This window comes from Polistes fuscatus, unplaced genomic scaffold (assembly GCF_010416935.1).
Source record: "Polistes fuscatus isolate 324 unplaced genomic scaffold, CU_Pfus_HIC Scaffold8, whole genome shotgun sequence".
In the NCBI taxonomy this organism is placed as follows: Eukaryota; Metazoa; Arthropoda; class Insecta; order Hymenoptera; family Vespidae; genus Polistes; species Polistes fuscatus.
Genome location: NW_025113162.1, coordinates 1,117,503 through 1,130,770, shown reverse-complemented (window position 1 = coordinate 1,130,770; position 13,268 = coordinate 1,117,503). Strand labels below are relative to the sequence as shown.

At 36.8% G+C, this 13,268-nt stretch overlaps 1 protein-coding gene across 3 annotated transcripts in view; it reads right to left on the bottom strand.

The window, feature by feature from the left end:
* Positions 1-13,268, bottom strand: part of LOC122524649 (netrin receptor UNC5C-like) — a 43,286-nt gene that overhangs the window by 29,569 nt on the left and 449 nt on the right. The gene's annotated exons all lie outside the window — the stretch shown is intronic.

The following is a 13,268-nucleotide window of genomic DNA, read 5'->3' as shown; positions in this document are numbered from 1 at the left end:
GGGACACGCGAACACATGGCATTTCACACTGAGTTGGCACGAAACGATGACGTCCTGCCAGGATCATCGAGCTCAAAATCGAACCGATCCAAGCATCCGTGAACGAAGTTTAAAGAAGATGCCGACTATCGTCAAACTTTTTTTTATCCTTTTTATCTTTCCACATCTCTCCACACTGTTACTGCACTGTCAAGATTTGGCTTGGTTGAAAAAATTTCTACAACCGTTAGAAAGTTTATTTCAAGTGTGTTTGCGTAACATAGAAACCTAGCTACCCTTAATGGACTGACTTGGTGTAGCCTCATCCTCCCTTTATCCTCCCTTTGCCTTTTGGGATTTTCTAAAGCTTTGGGTGTGTCGTATCCAATGTGAGAGAGAATCAATTCATCGACACGTAAAAGAAAAAAACATAAAGAAAGAGAGAGATAGAGATAGAGAGAGAGAGAGAGAGATTCTGTCGGCAAGGTAGGTAAGACGATACTCTATAATCTATAAACAGTATACACAAAGATAAACGATATCCATGACCGATTATAGAAACTACGAGGTGAGAAATCCTCCTCGATGATTTTTTACTCTAACATGATCCAACATTCACGAGAAGGATCTACCTTCTTCGCAAGAGTTAACATTCGAAGAGCATAATCGAGATTAAAAGCGTTCAAAGGTATAAGAGAGAGAAAGAGAGAATCTTAAATGCGTTTTAAAGCTTGGATGAAGGGCGAGTCGAGTATCGCGTGACAACAGGTAGGGGAGTCAACGGGCTGGATTCCCCAGAGGATTGAGCTACCGGTTTCGAAGGAGAAAGATTCTCTTGGATCTTTCTAAGCGGTGTATAAGAATAAAAGAAAGAGTAAAACGAAAGAGGAAGGACGAGGAAGAAGAAGAGGAGGAATAAGAAGAAGAAGAAGAAGATGAAGAAGAAAAGGAAGAAGAAGCGGTCACGGCGGATTCGATGCGGACCGGTGTGCCTTTCGAAAAATTTTTCGTCGATGAATAGATAGACGATTACGAGGGCAAGACGAACGAAGAATGGTCTGCGTAACGATCCAAGATGGCATAAATCTTACAAAGGACTTTATTAGCGAACAGGGACAAGCTACTCGTGTTCCTTTCCACCTTCGGCATGTATCTTCCAACGAACGTGTCCCCACTCGTTTATACGTTCCTTCGACAAACTATACTTGAAAGTTCTATGTAAGTATATATGTAAGTATATATTATACTAGACAAGCATATTTCTCCAACCTTCTCCTCTCGCCTCCTCGTTCCGCCCAACATCGTCTGGTAATATCTATACCAGTTGTAAATGATTGATTTGCGTAGCGCGGTGTATCGTTCGTTGGTATCTAAAACGCATTTAAGTACATCGAAAAGTCATAAGCCACCTATAGAGGTAGGCAACCTGTCAGAATGCGAGATCGGCTAGTAGCTTTTCGTTCCGCGGATCTCTTCTCACCGAGAAGATTTATGAGCACGAGTCGATAAACTGGCGAGGGGAGCATTAATTTAACGCTCGATGCAACCTCGATCGTTTGCGAATGATACCTACTACTCTCGCCGCGTTTCTATATGGTACACTGATAGAAGAGTAGTAATCTTATGTGAAAGAGAGAAAGAGAAAGATAGAGAAAAGAAGAAACGAGAAAAATATCGGAAAAACGTCGTCATTGGAGGTACCGATAAATTTTCTATTGATCTCTTTTATACCGTTAGAAACGAGTATTCATTTTCTTATTTAGATCGAATAAAAGCTTACGAGAACCGCAAACCGCGAAAAATCGAAAAAGAAGAAGAAGAAGTACGCGCGTCGAGTATGTTCTAACAATAAGTATAATATGACCGAAACTCGGTCTCTTCAGAGACGTCTATCTTATTCCTTTCGATTTTTTTCTTTCCACTTTTCATCCTTACTTCTTCTTCTTCTTCCTCTTCTTCATCTTCTTCGTCGTCGTCGTCTTCTTCTTCTTCTTCGTCTTCGTCTTCTTCGCGAACGTAATCCGAGAAGATTACGAAGCGAAATAAACATGTCAACCCTGGCACAACAGCAGGAGGGATGTGGATGTGGGTTCGCGGAGCGTCTTTATAGACGGCACGAATATTCTTGTTTCTTCTATCTTTCTCTCTTTCATCTTCTTCATTCTCTCTTCTATCTCTTTCTCTCTTTCTTGGCTAAGCCAAGCGAGCATACACTAACATCAGTATCGTTACTTAAGCCACTGCCAGATGCGAGCAGATGCGCCTAGTCGTGGTTTCACACGAGCCCGATCGAGCTCAAGCCCTATCTTCGTACGATCTTGACCCCGAGATCGTTCAGATAGGACCACGCGGAGTTTTATGCATCCAACACTACCACCACCACCACCACCACCGATCTGTCCTCCTATTTTCTCTTCCACCACTAAAGCATTTCTACACGCGTACCCCTCTTTCCCTCTTTTATTCTTTTTTCTTTTAATTTATTTCTATATTTTACTTTTACTTTTATTTATCTGCATATTTTCATTTTCTTTCATGGCTCCCATCTCTGCATAGGGGTGGTTGTATATCTCTACTTTAAGGTTTGCAGGGAACGTGAAACAAATTTGTGACTACCTGCTCGGAAAGACTACGCATTTTCGCTATCTCTTATTTTTAATCTAATCGCATAACCGATCTTTCAAACTTGTATTTTTTATTTCTCTTTCGTTTTTTTCCCCTTTTTTTTTTGATGTTAGGAAAAAGATAAGAGAAAACGTGTTCTTTCACGTTTGACATGACAAGAATTTGAGAAGATGAAGAACACCTAGGACGAAGGAAAGATCGTTAGTTTATTTAGGAGGTTTACTTTTTCAAACTTTCAATCACGTAGCAGGTCGAAATAGTGTAATAAAAATTTCTTCGAATTTTTCGTGTTTTTCATCGAGTTAGACTGCCGAGATAATTCGTCAAAACGATCATTCCACGAAATGAAAAAATATCATAGAGATAAATTATCGAGGAACTATGTTTCTTTTGCGCAGATTCAGTAAAAACATCAATCGACCGATCGGAATAACGATGCAAAAAACGTTAGATATTACACGAATCAGTGAAATGGAATCGCCAAAAAAGAGATTGAATGAGATCAAAGAGGAAGGGAAGGTTTTATCACTAATACTATTTTACTTCAAGAATATCGAATATCGGAGAAGATCTTGTGTTAACTCGCGGATAGTAGTAGAGTTTCTCAGGATCTTTGGTATTTTGGAAGTTACGATTATTACTTCAACTTATCGATCGTTTAAAAAGAGAAAAAAAAAGGAAGAAAGAATGAGAGAGAAAATGAACGATAGAAAAGGAAGGATAGTAGTAACGGTAGTCTGGATATCTTTACAGCATCCCAGGGACTTTGGATCAAAGGATTTCACTTTGTCGAGAATGTAGTCTATCCTCGAACATACCACCAGAGAGAACGAAGCACAGCAGCAATACAACACAGTACAGCACCACACCACTGCCTTTTACCGTCCTTTCGAAAATCGTGGAATCACCTTTTCCAGGAGTAAGAGAGAAAAAGATATAGAGATAGAAAGCGAGAGTGAATGAGAGAGAGAAAAAGAGGAGGATAAAAGGGCGTAGGTTCGACGAGCTCGAGAAATACACCTTTCTCGCCTCTCCTTTGATCGTTTCATCGAGCGCGACCCTAAACGTGCTGGTGGACGGCTTTTGAACACGGCGAGTCATCTCGCAAATAGGAACGACGTCTGAAAATATACCACGCGTATATCCTCCTCCGTGAGAGGTGCCACGCGAAGAGGGAGAAGCCGTTTCCTCGGACGACGCGACGCACGGTAGGAGGATCAAACGTTTTTCCTACCCCCTGACCCCCATTTGCCGCTCTTCCTTCGCTACTATTTTCTCTTTTCTAAACCTACCGCGTGCCCCCCCCCTCCTACTGCCATTTCTCATCCCTTGAATTTCTCTCGAGCAAAGTTATTCCGCGTTTTTACGTGGATGAATATAAAATACAATACGACGAGTCTCTAGCTGAGCCTTGGGCGATCATAAAGCTTCGTGAATATTCGATATTGAAGTAGGTGGAAAGGGGAGGAGGAGGAAGAGGAAGAGAAGTAAGAAGGTATTTTCTTCTTCGATCTTCGACAACAACGTGCTTGTATTAAAGAATAATAGAAAAATCTCATTGCTTTTTTGTCGCACGTATATATATATATATATATATATATATATATACGTATATGTGTAGATACTTGCTTGAAACTATTTGAGATCTCACGAGAGAGATATGCAGAGGGTGTTCCACGAGCTTTCTGATAAACTTCTCAGGTATATTCCTATGATTATAATATCTAATGAAAAAAGTTTGGATATTCGTGAGCTCGGAAATGTTTTGCTTTCGTGTTATGGTCAGGTAAAGAATATTTTTGTTTATTTTTCTTATATGACGTTAAAGGTTAAACTATGCGATATTACGTTTACTCGTAAAGTAATTCATAAATTTAAATGTAGAGAATTAAAAAAAAATAGGTCCGAATGTGTTGCTTACTGCAAACTTTTTTGAAAAATCCTTTGCGAGATATTGTAAAAATATAAAAAATAAGTAGCGGATAAATATAAAAGAAAATTTCTACATAATTTTGTAAAGTATTTCTCATTACGCGAATTTATTCGCGTTAAATGCAAACGCATTGCTTTTACCTTTAAGCAAGAGCAGAAAAATTTGCGGTTAAAATTTCTAACTATCTGCGACTTTAAAATAAAAAATTTGTGAAGCTACTTTAATGTACACTTTTTCCCATTATATTATTCATAAGAATAATTCTATAAAATTTAGTAGAAATCTTCTGGAACATCTTGCATACGGTAAACGTAAATGTAAGAATACTTAAAAACTTACAGATATACTTAAGATTATTAACACGCACGATAAAACTGCTTAACATGCCAGGAATAGAGGAAACTGACCAACGACACGCACGTACGTCTAATTTCTACGGTTGTTGAACGTTGACTGCGAAACGAACGATATTCGATCGTCAATTTCTACCAACAATAAGAATCGATCATCGACGTTACGAAAATATTTGAAATACGTGTAATATACGTCGCGACGAGTACCCGAACGTCGTTTATTTTAATTTTTCTTCGAGTACTTTTCTTTGAAGATTACATATACATACGGTAGACGAAGAGTGGTCAGATTCCGACAGTAATTTGTCCTCTACCAGGCAGCAACGTCGAGTCACGCAAATTGACAAATACGCGGCGACGAGAGTCCGGTCTTTCGCAAACGAGACACACGTGGGGTAAATTCGACGGCAAACAGAACTTCACGAGACTCGGTTCTTTGCCAAAAGAGAAAATCTTGTTAGAACGGACAGTTGGACAGTTATGTGTCTTCTCCCTTTCTCTCTTTTTCTCTCTTTCTCTCTCGAAAATATACCTTTTATGTAAATTCCAGCTTTAAGAATTATTCCGTCTTTCTTTTTAACTTTATTGGAAAGATTTCTATGTATCTCAGTCGTAAAGTCCGAACTTTTTCACGAACAATCGTAGATAAGCCCATAAAATGATCGTTAAATCGTACCCGATCTTATCATTGAAACGATAGACATCGTACGAGTTTACGAGAAGGTGAAAAAAATTGTCGAAGGTAAGAGACTCGCGTAGGCGATTCTCTTCCGTGATCGGTTTCTCCCGCGGAAGCTTCTTCCCTAACAATAAATATCATCGGAGAGTTCTTATCCGCATTTATCTCACTTTGTCTGCCCTCTCGATTTGCATCCTTTGTGCTTGGCGCTTGCTCGTAAATCACCGTCTACGGAAAATGCACAAGCTTGGAACGCGAGATATAGGTAGAGAAAGATTAACTATAATAAAAAGAAAAAGAGAAAAAGAGAGAGAGGGAGGCAGAGAGAGAGAGAGAGGGAGGCAGAGAGAGAGAGAGAGAGAGAGAAAGGTATCGATCAAAAAAGAAAGAAAGAGAGAGAGAAAGCGAAGATTCGACGTGAAAGTCTCGTTTTGCGAAATTCAACGAACCGTGAACATTCGCCTTTTCAGGTAAGCCCTTCCGCAAAATTCTCACGAGTTCTTCTTCTTCTGCTTCCTTTGCAGATGGGATCGAACGCACGCCAGATGGATCTCTATTTTCCACCTCCTGCATCCGGTTGAGATGCATCTTTCAAGGTGAAAGAAAAAGATTTTTCCTTTTATTCTTCTTTTTTATTTTTTTCCTGTGTATATGTGTGTGTATACAAAAGTCAGATTTTTCAATCTTTCAGAAGAGAAAGTACCGTAGAGAAAAAATTGTATAGAAAATCAATACTATCATTCTTGATTAATGAAAAAGGAAAAGGATCCAAGTGACCGATAGATTTGTAATTCAGATTACGCGTTATTACGGTCACGTTCGTTTAACTTCCTGTTCGGTGATATCTTCTCGCAAACGTTAAGCACTTAACATGAACACACCTGCGTGTAAAATGTAGATACGTGTACCGCGTGAAAAACGGAAGCTAGAAAATTCTGCGTAGAAGTCTCGTCGTACGTATCACGGAAGCAAGCAAGCAAGCTAGCAAGCTGCAAGTTACAAGCAAGCAAGCAAGCAAGCAAACCACCATTCTCGACACGAAGGCGTAACTAATGACGTAAAATACGCGTCGTTTGTAAGCGTTACGCCCGAGGTGAATCTTTTGCTCTTTCGTGTCGTACCGTACGAGACCATGCTTTAATCTGATTTTCACGTTACGCGGACATTGCAATTAAGTTCGCCATCATCACCGGTACTCTACTTTAATCTACTCACGATGGGTTTAGAGCAAACCTTTTTACTCAACGGAATTAAAAACGTTCAACCATATTTCCAATGCCGAAAGATCTTTGATGATTTGTGCAAAGCTATTTTCGAGATTAAAATTAAATGTGCGCTCGTTCATCGTTTTGTTTTTTTTTTGTTAGGAAAGAACATGATGATTCGTTTATTAAATTTCTTTCTTTTTTTTTACTAAAAATAATTATTAAATATAATGGGATGCGAGATTCGCGTGTATGTATACGCTAGAATAACGTTACTAGTTAGTTTCAGTGCGATATCGATTAAGATTATTTTATGTATGTGTGTATATGTGTTAGCTTAGTACACGTACCAGAAAGAAAGGAAAAAAAGATTGTATCGGAGAGTGAATTGGGATAATCGAAGGGCAAAATGAAACAAGCAAGCAACGAGAGTAGTATTACGTGAGTATAGAATAATACATTGAGTTGTGTGTGTTAGTGAGTAGTTCGAATAAGCGAGTGGTGTGAATTATTACATTAATTATAACAAATAGTGAAGCTTATTATTCATTTTTGTATTCATATTTTATACTTAAATATAAATCAAATCCTATATATTATTTAATTGAAAAGGTTTTCCTTTGAATTAATAAAATATTAGCCGTAATAATAGAATATGAGATTCGATAAAATGATTCGATTGATCGGTGTTACGCGTAATTAACAAAGGATGACAGGACGAGACATTTCACTTAAATGAACAAGTAACATTGTTGAAATTTGATGAACGGGTAACGCGATATTTAGAGCTTTTATCGGTAGATCATTTTCCGTTTTAACTTTTGGACTTTCATTATCTCTCGAAAGAGAGGCAAGAGTAAATTGATATATTAACAAAGCTTCATCTGATAATGGAAAGCGATAAATTAATTACTTTGCGGATCAACTAATTCACTAGATAATTACCGATAATCCGTCTGGGGATTTTCTCGCTAGTGATTCGTGATAAATTCCTTCTCACGCGGAAAATGAAATAAAAAGAATGACAAGAGCAAATCTCTGTTTCTCTTTCTCTTTCTTTTTCTATTTGTCTCGTCGGCAAGTAAGTCGAATGTTCAAAGAGACGCATGTCGAGCTCACTATATTTACAGAAACGGGACGACTAAGGTGGTAATAGCAAAAGAGAACGACCAAGAGAAGAGAAGAGAGACAATTTTCGTAAGCATATATAAAAAGCACCTTGAAAACATTAAATCTTTCTCCAAAGATTCTCTCTACCGAATAAGAAATTATAATAAAATAATAAAAAACGAACAAAAAAAATATTAAACATTTTCGTTGGCAAATATTTTCAATTACAGGTTCAAACCTTTTTTTACCAATACTAATTGAAAATTGACACAAGTGTGAGTTGACAAATGTTGACAAACCTACGTATTATTTTCTAAAACTTTTAATATTAACTGCTGCAAAAAAAGTGGTTTCTATGTTAAGCTCAAAACTTTTCACGTAACCTCTCACGTAACTCGAAAGGACGAAACATAAATATTGTAATTACGTTAACAAACTAATATTGATTTTTTATTTTGTATTTGTTTTATTTTTTGTTCTTTGTAAATTGATTTTCGGGATACCGTCTATATTTTTCTTATTCTATTATTCCTCTTCTATTATTTTTTGTCTATATTTTTTGGTTCTTTTCTCTTTCTTGCTCGTTCTTTCTTTATCTCGACACTCGCTCGACTTCATTAGTTTCGAGAGTCTCTTTTTCTCTCGTGAAACACGGAACGTACCGTTCTTGTAACGATCGACTCGACTTGGCTCGACTGAGTACTCGAGTAGTCTTTAACGTTGAGAATAGCTACTAGCATACTGCATAAATGTGTGTATAGATAGTTCGCTTAATCGTTAATAACGTTTTCTCAACGAAGTCAAATAAGGTGTCCCTTCTTTAGAATCAAATGAACATAACCACCCACCGTGTCGTCGTTCCTATAGACCACCAGGATCTTGTCATTCGTTCAACGTAATCTATTCGAGAGCAAACGTTTTAGTATTTATCTTTCTTCTCTATATTTTTTTTATTATTTCATCTTCTATCTTTCTCTTTCTTATCTTTTACAGACTTGATTCTAAAGAAAAAGAAGAAAGAAAAATACTTTAAAATAAATCCGGGTCATATTTATCAACGTACTAATTGGTTTCAAGATAAAATGACTATTGCTTGTTGATTATAAAACCAGAGAAACGGATCTAACCATTTTTGGAATCGCCATTTACTTTGTTAATTTATTAACCGTGCAAAAAAATAAATAATAGTTTCTAAGTAGAGAAAAGTCGCTTTGACAAATCTAAAAATTTGCATGCTATGTAGAACAAACTTGATAATCGTAAAATACGCGAGTGTCGACGTTTTAGAATTTCGATTTAAAACGATATCAATTTATGGAACGTGAAATCACATATCTGTATATGACGTAACATTAAAAGTACGAATCCAATTTCAAAATTGAATAATTACGATTAGAGTTTTGATGGAATCCGAGTAAAATCAAATTAGTTGGTTTTAATATTAGCGGTATAATAATTAATGTGAGCATCGTCACACAAAATAATGTGGTATGACTTACTTCTCTTAAGATTAATCGACGTTTCGTTAAATAGTGCAATAATAATACGATGATTCTATTACTATTGTGTAACTCGAACAAAGCGATTATTATTATTCACGTTAAAATAATAATAATAATAATAATAATAATTATTATTATTATTATTATTATTACAATTATTAAAACAATCATAATTATTATAATTATTATTATCATTAACATTATTATTATTATTATTATTACTACGATCATTATTAATCCGGCGCCAATGACGATTGATACGTACCGCCGTTTTCCTACTTTAAAAGCAAGATATCTCGGAATCATTAATTATTCGGTCAGATCAAATGAACGGCAAAGGAAAGGCGCAATGTGTTATCTCCGATATACAAGAGTAATACAGAAGAGAAAGAGAAAAAGAGAAAGAGAGAGAGAAAGAAAGAGAGAGAATGGCGGCGTCTCGCAGAACAAGGTAAAAAATTCAGGATCGATCGAGAGGTCACGTGTGTCACGAATTATCGGTAACGGTGGCGATAAACGGCACGGATCGTCGAGAATATTGTGTTACCGATCGTTCGAACGAATATATATGGCGGATTTCAACATCGATTTTATTCTGGAGGAGAGCAGAATCGAGACACGATATAACTCGAACACTGTAATACTCGATAGCATCGCACGTTCGTTCGTTCGTTCGTTCGTTCATTCGTTCGTTCACCGATCCTACACGGACGCGGACGTATCGTCGAAGGTAGTAATTGAATCGATCGTTTTGCAAATCACCGTCGCTCCTGCATCGATACAAGGATTACGTTGCTTCGTCTTTACGATCAATGATCTTTCAAAATCATTCAAATGGTTTCCAACATCTCAAGGGATACTCCAGTTATGGAATTTTACCACAAATCGGTTTACGCGAATACAAAGATATTCTTTGTATTTTTTTTCTCTTTTTTTCTGAGATAACAAATTTGAAGAAAGGAATAGAAGAGGAAGAGAGAGATATTGTTGAACGTGTCTCTTCTTGAATACTTTAATAACAAAATTGTACGATTTATTTTTTTTTCTTGCAGATAATCATGCAGCAATATACGAGGGTGGGTGAAGAAGTTGTTTGAGCTTATTCTTTTTAAATTGATTGTGAGTGACAAAAAAACCTTCTTTTTTATGTTAAGGTCAAAACTTTTCAACCCACCTAAGTATATATTTTTAATTTATTTAATTTTGTTCTTCACACCTCTTCTCCTTCTATTCTGTAAGGACACGCAACACGTTAGAAAAAAGCATTGATTAAAGGGATACCAGTTACGGAATCAAAGTACAAATCTTTCCAATTTCTTCCTCTTGAAGATAATGAATTTAAAGGGGAACGAATGAGAGAGAAATTGTGGAACGTGCCTCTTGTAACAACTAGTTTGTTAAGTTGATCGATTGGTGTAATAGTATAATACTTGAATAAAAATTGCACAGTTTATTAGCATTTCACTTGCAAACAGGGAATCGCATAACAAGATTTTTTATTCATCTTACTCTCTCTATCATTTTTTCTAACAGACGTAATAAGTTAGAAGAAATCATAGATCGAAGCACCGAGGATGCCAGTTACGGAATCAAACTACAAATCTTGGTAATTTCTTCCTCTTGAAGATAACGAATTGAAACGATAGAAATTATAGAACGTGCTACTTGAAACAACAAATTTCAGAGCTTGATCAATCGAAAGTTATTTGGACAAAAATGGCATTCGCGGAAAATCAGCCAACAAGGTTTTAACATTTTCATTAGAATTTATATAATTTGATTATTTTGTTTAAACTCTTTCTCTCTCTCTCTTTCTCTGACTTTTTCAGAGAGAAAGGAACACGTCCGAAGAGATCAGAGATCGAAACTTGGATTTCTATTTCGAGGGACGTTCTCACTTTTCCAAACGTAATTCTGACAGTTGGCAGGAAATACAGGGTACAGTTATAGGGTTAAAACGCGCTCGTGAATTTAACACGATACGTATCTTGGGAATATTCCTAGACAGAGAGAAAGAGAGGGTGGGAGAGAATGAGACAGAATGAGAGAGAACGGATGCAAGTTTAAAGCAAAGAGGGTTCGTTGGTGGCGCTTGAATTTTCACACGTATATACATATATATACACATACACATATATATATATACACATCCGTATATTTATATATAATATATACATATTTCGCATAAATCCTGGAAAACTTATTGCCACTGTAAACGGCAAACCAAAAGGGACGTGATCCAGTAGACGTAATTCTAGTAAGTGCACTTGAATGTTTGTAAATCTCTATTCGCAACCACGGCCGCATATGGAAGGATATTTTACGGTTATGCGTTTTCCGCGTTAGCAACCTTCACGAAAGAAAGAGAAAGAGAGAGAGAGGGAGAGGGAGAAAGAGAAAAAGAGCTCGACCAGCGGCTATTTATCCCTCTCGTAGGCTCGAACCTAACGCGTTATCCATAAGAAGAAAAATGCGAGACCACCAGCCGTTGCAGCAACGCTTCGGCTCATCCGACATGCGTTCGCAAAATGTTTCTAGTTTATCGCCAACGTGACTCGCGTTTTATTTCCTCTCTACGCTGTACCAACCCTCCTCATTCTCATCCTCCTCAACTTTCTTCTTCTCTTCTCTTGCGTTTTGAAATAATAATAGGAAAAAAAAAGAGAGAAAAAGAGAAAGAGAGAGAGGAAAAAATAGAGGGTGAGGGTTAAAAAAAAACGAAATAAAAACAGATAGGAAAAAAAATTTTAAAATACCTTATCGTGCCTTTAGGCACATAGAACCAATTCGATTTTATACGGGAAAACGGGTACGGCGTGTCTGCGTTCATCGATGCGGATGAACGAACGCGTTTCTCTCTTTCTCTTTTAAATTTGTTTGTAAAGTTTTCTACCGTTTCCCTCTCTCTTTCTCTTTCTTTCCCTTTAAAAGGGGACAAAGTTATAACAAACGTATAGAAATGTAAAAGTAGGAGGAACAAGATATAAAAGTATTACTGTCCGTGTCATAGGGTCACGATGAAGATTAGTACCATTGGCCGAGTGCCAAGATAGCGGTGAGGAGGGGAGTATAAGTAGGTATAAATAGCTCACGTCAAACGTTGTGTATGGGAGAGTTAAATAACTCCGTTTTTATTCTTTATGAAATGAAGGAAAAAGTGAAGGATATATCAAATTAAAAAAAATGAAAATCATATGACAGCTCTAACCTTATTCATCAGTACGAGCATTGTTGTGGAACGGATAACGCAGTATGTTTTACGATCACGTACTACTATTAATGCTTTCTATGATGTAATTGCTAATAAATTCAAAAAAAATAATATGTGCTATAGGACAATGTAAATTACATAAATTATTTTCAGCCAAAAGTGTAGTTAGTCACTTTTGATTGTACACAAATGATAATATATATACGTGGTATATCTATTATAAAATAAATATAAATCAAAAAAAAGAAAAATAATCGAGAGGAAGCAACAAGTAAAGAAGGAGGAATGGTTCGTGTCGCTTCGCGTTTATTTAACGACTCGACTCGAGCATGGTAACGCGATACAGTCCGTCGGCGAGATTGGAGGTATCCGAGGTAGCCCAAGTTTCCATTTAAAAATCCATAATTTTAGGATAATTTAAATCTACCTTTCTTATGAGAAAGAGAGAGAGAGAGAGAAAATCTACGAGTATACAAAAAAGCTACTACATAACGTTGCGTAGTTTGTTCGCTGACGTTTGTTAAAGGTCAAAAAAAGCACAGCGGGAGTTCTCTCTCGAGGGTTGCCATTCGAACGTCTATCTTCTCCTAATTTTGTTCACCAAAGTACAAGAGTAAGAGAGAGAGGCTTTGAAATTGTGCATTCGGTCGAGTGATTCGAAAATACTTTTG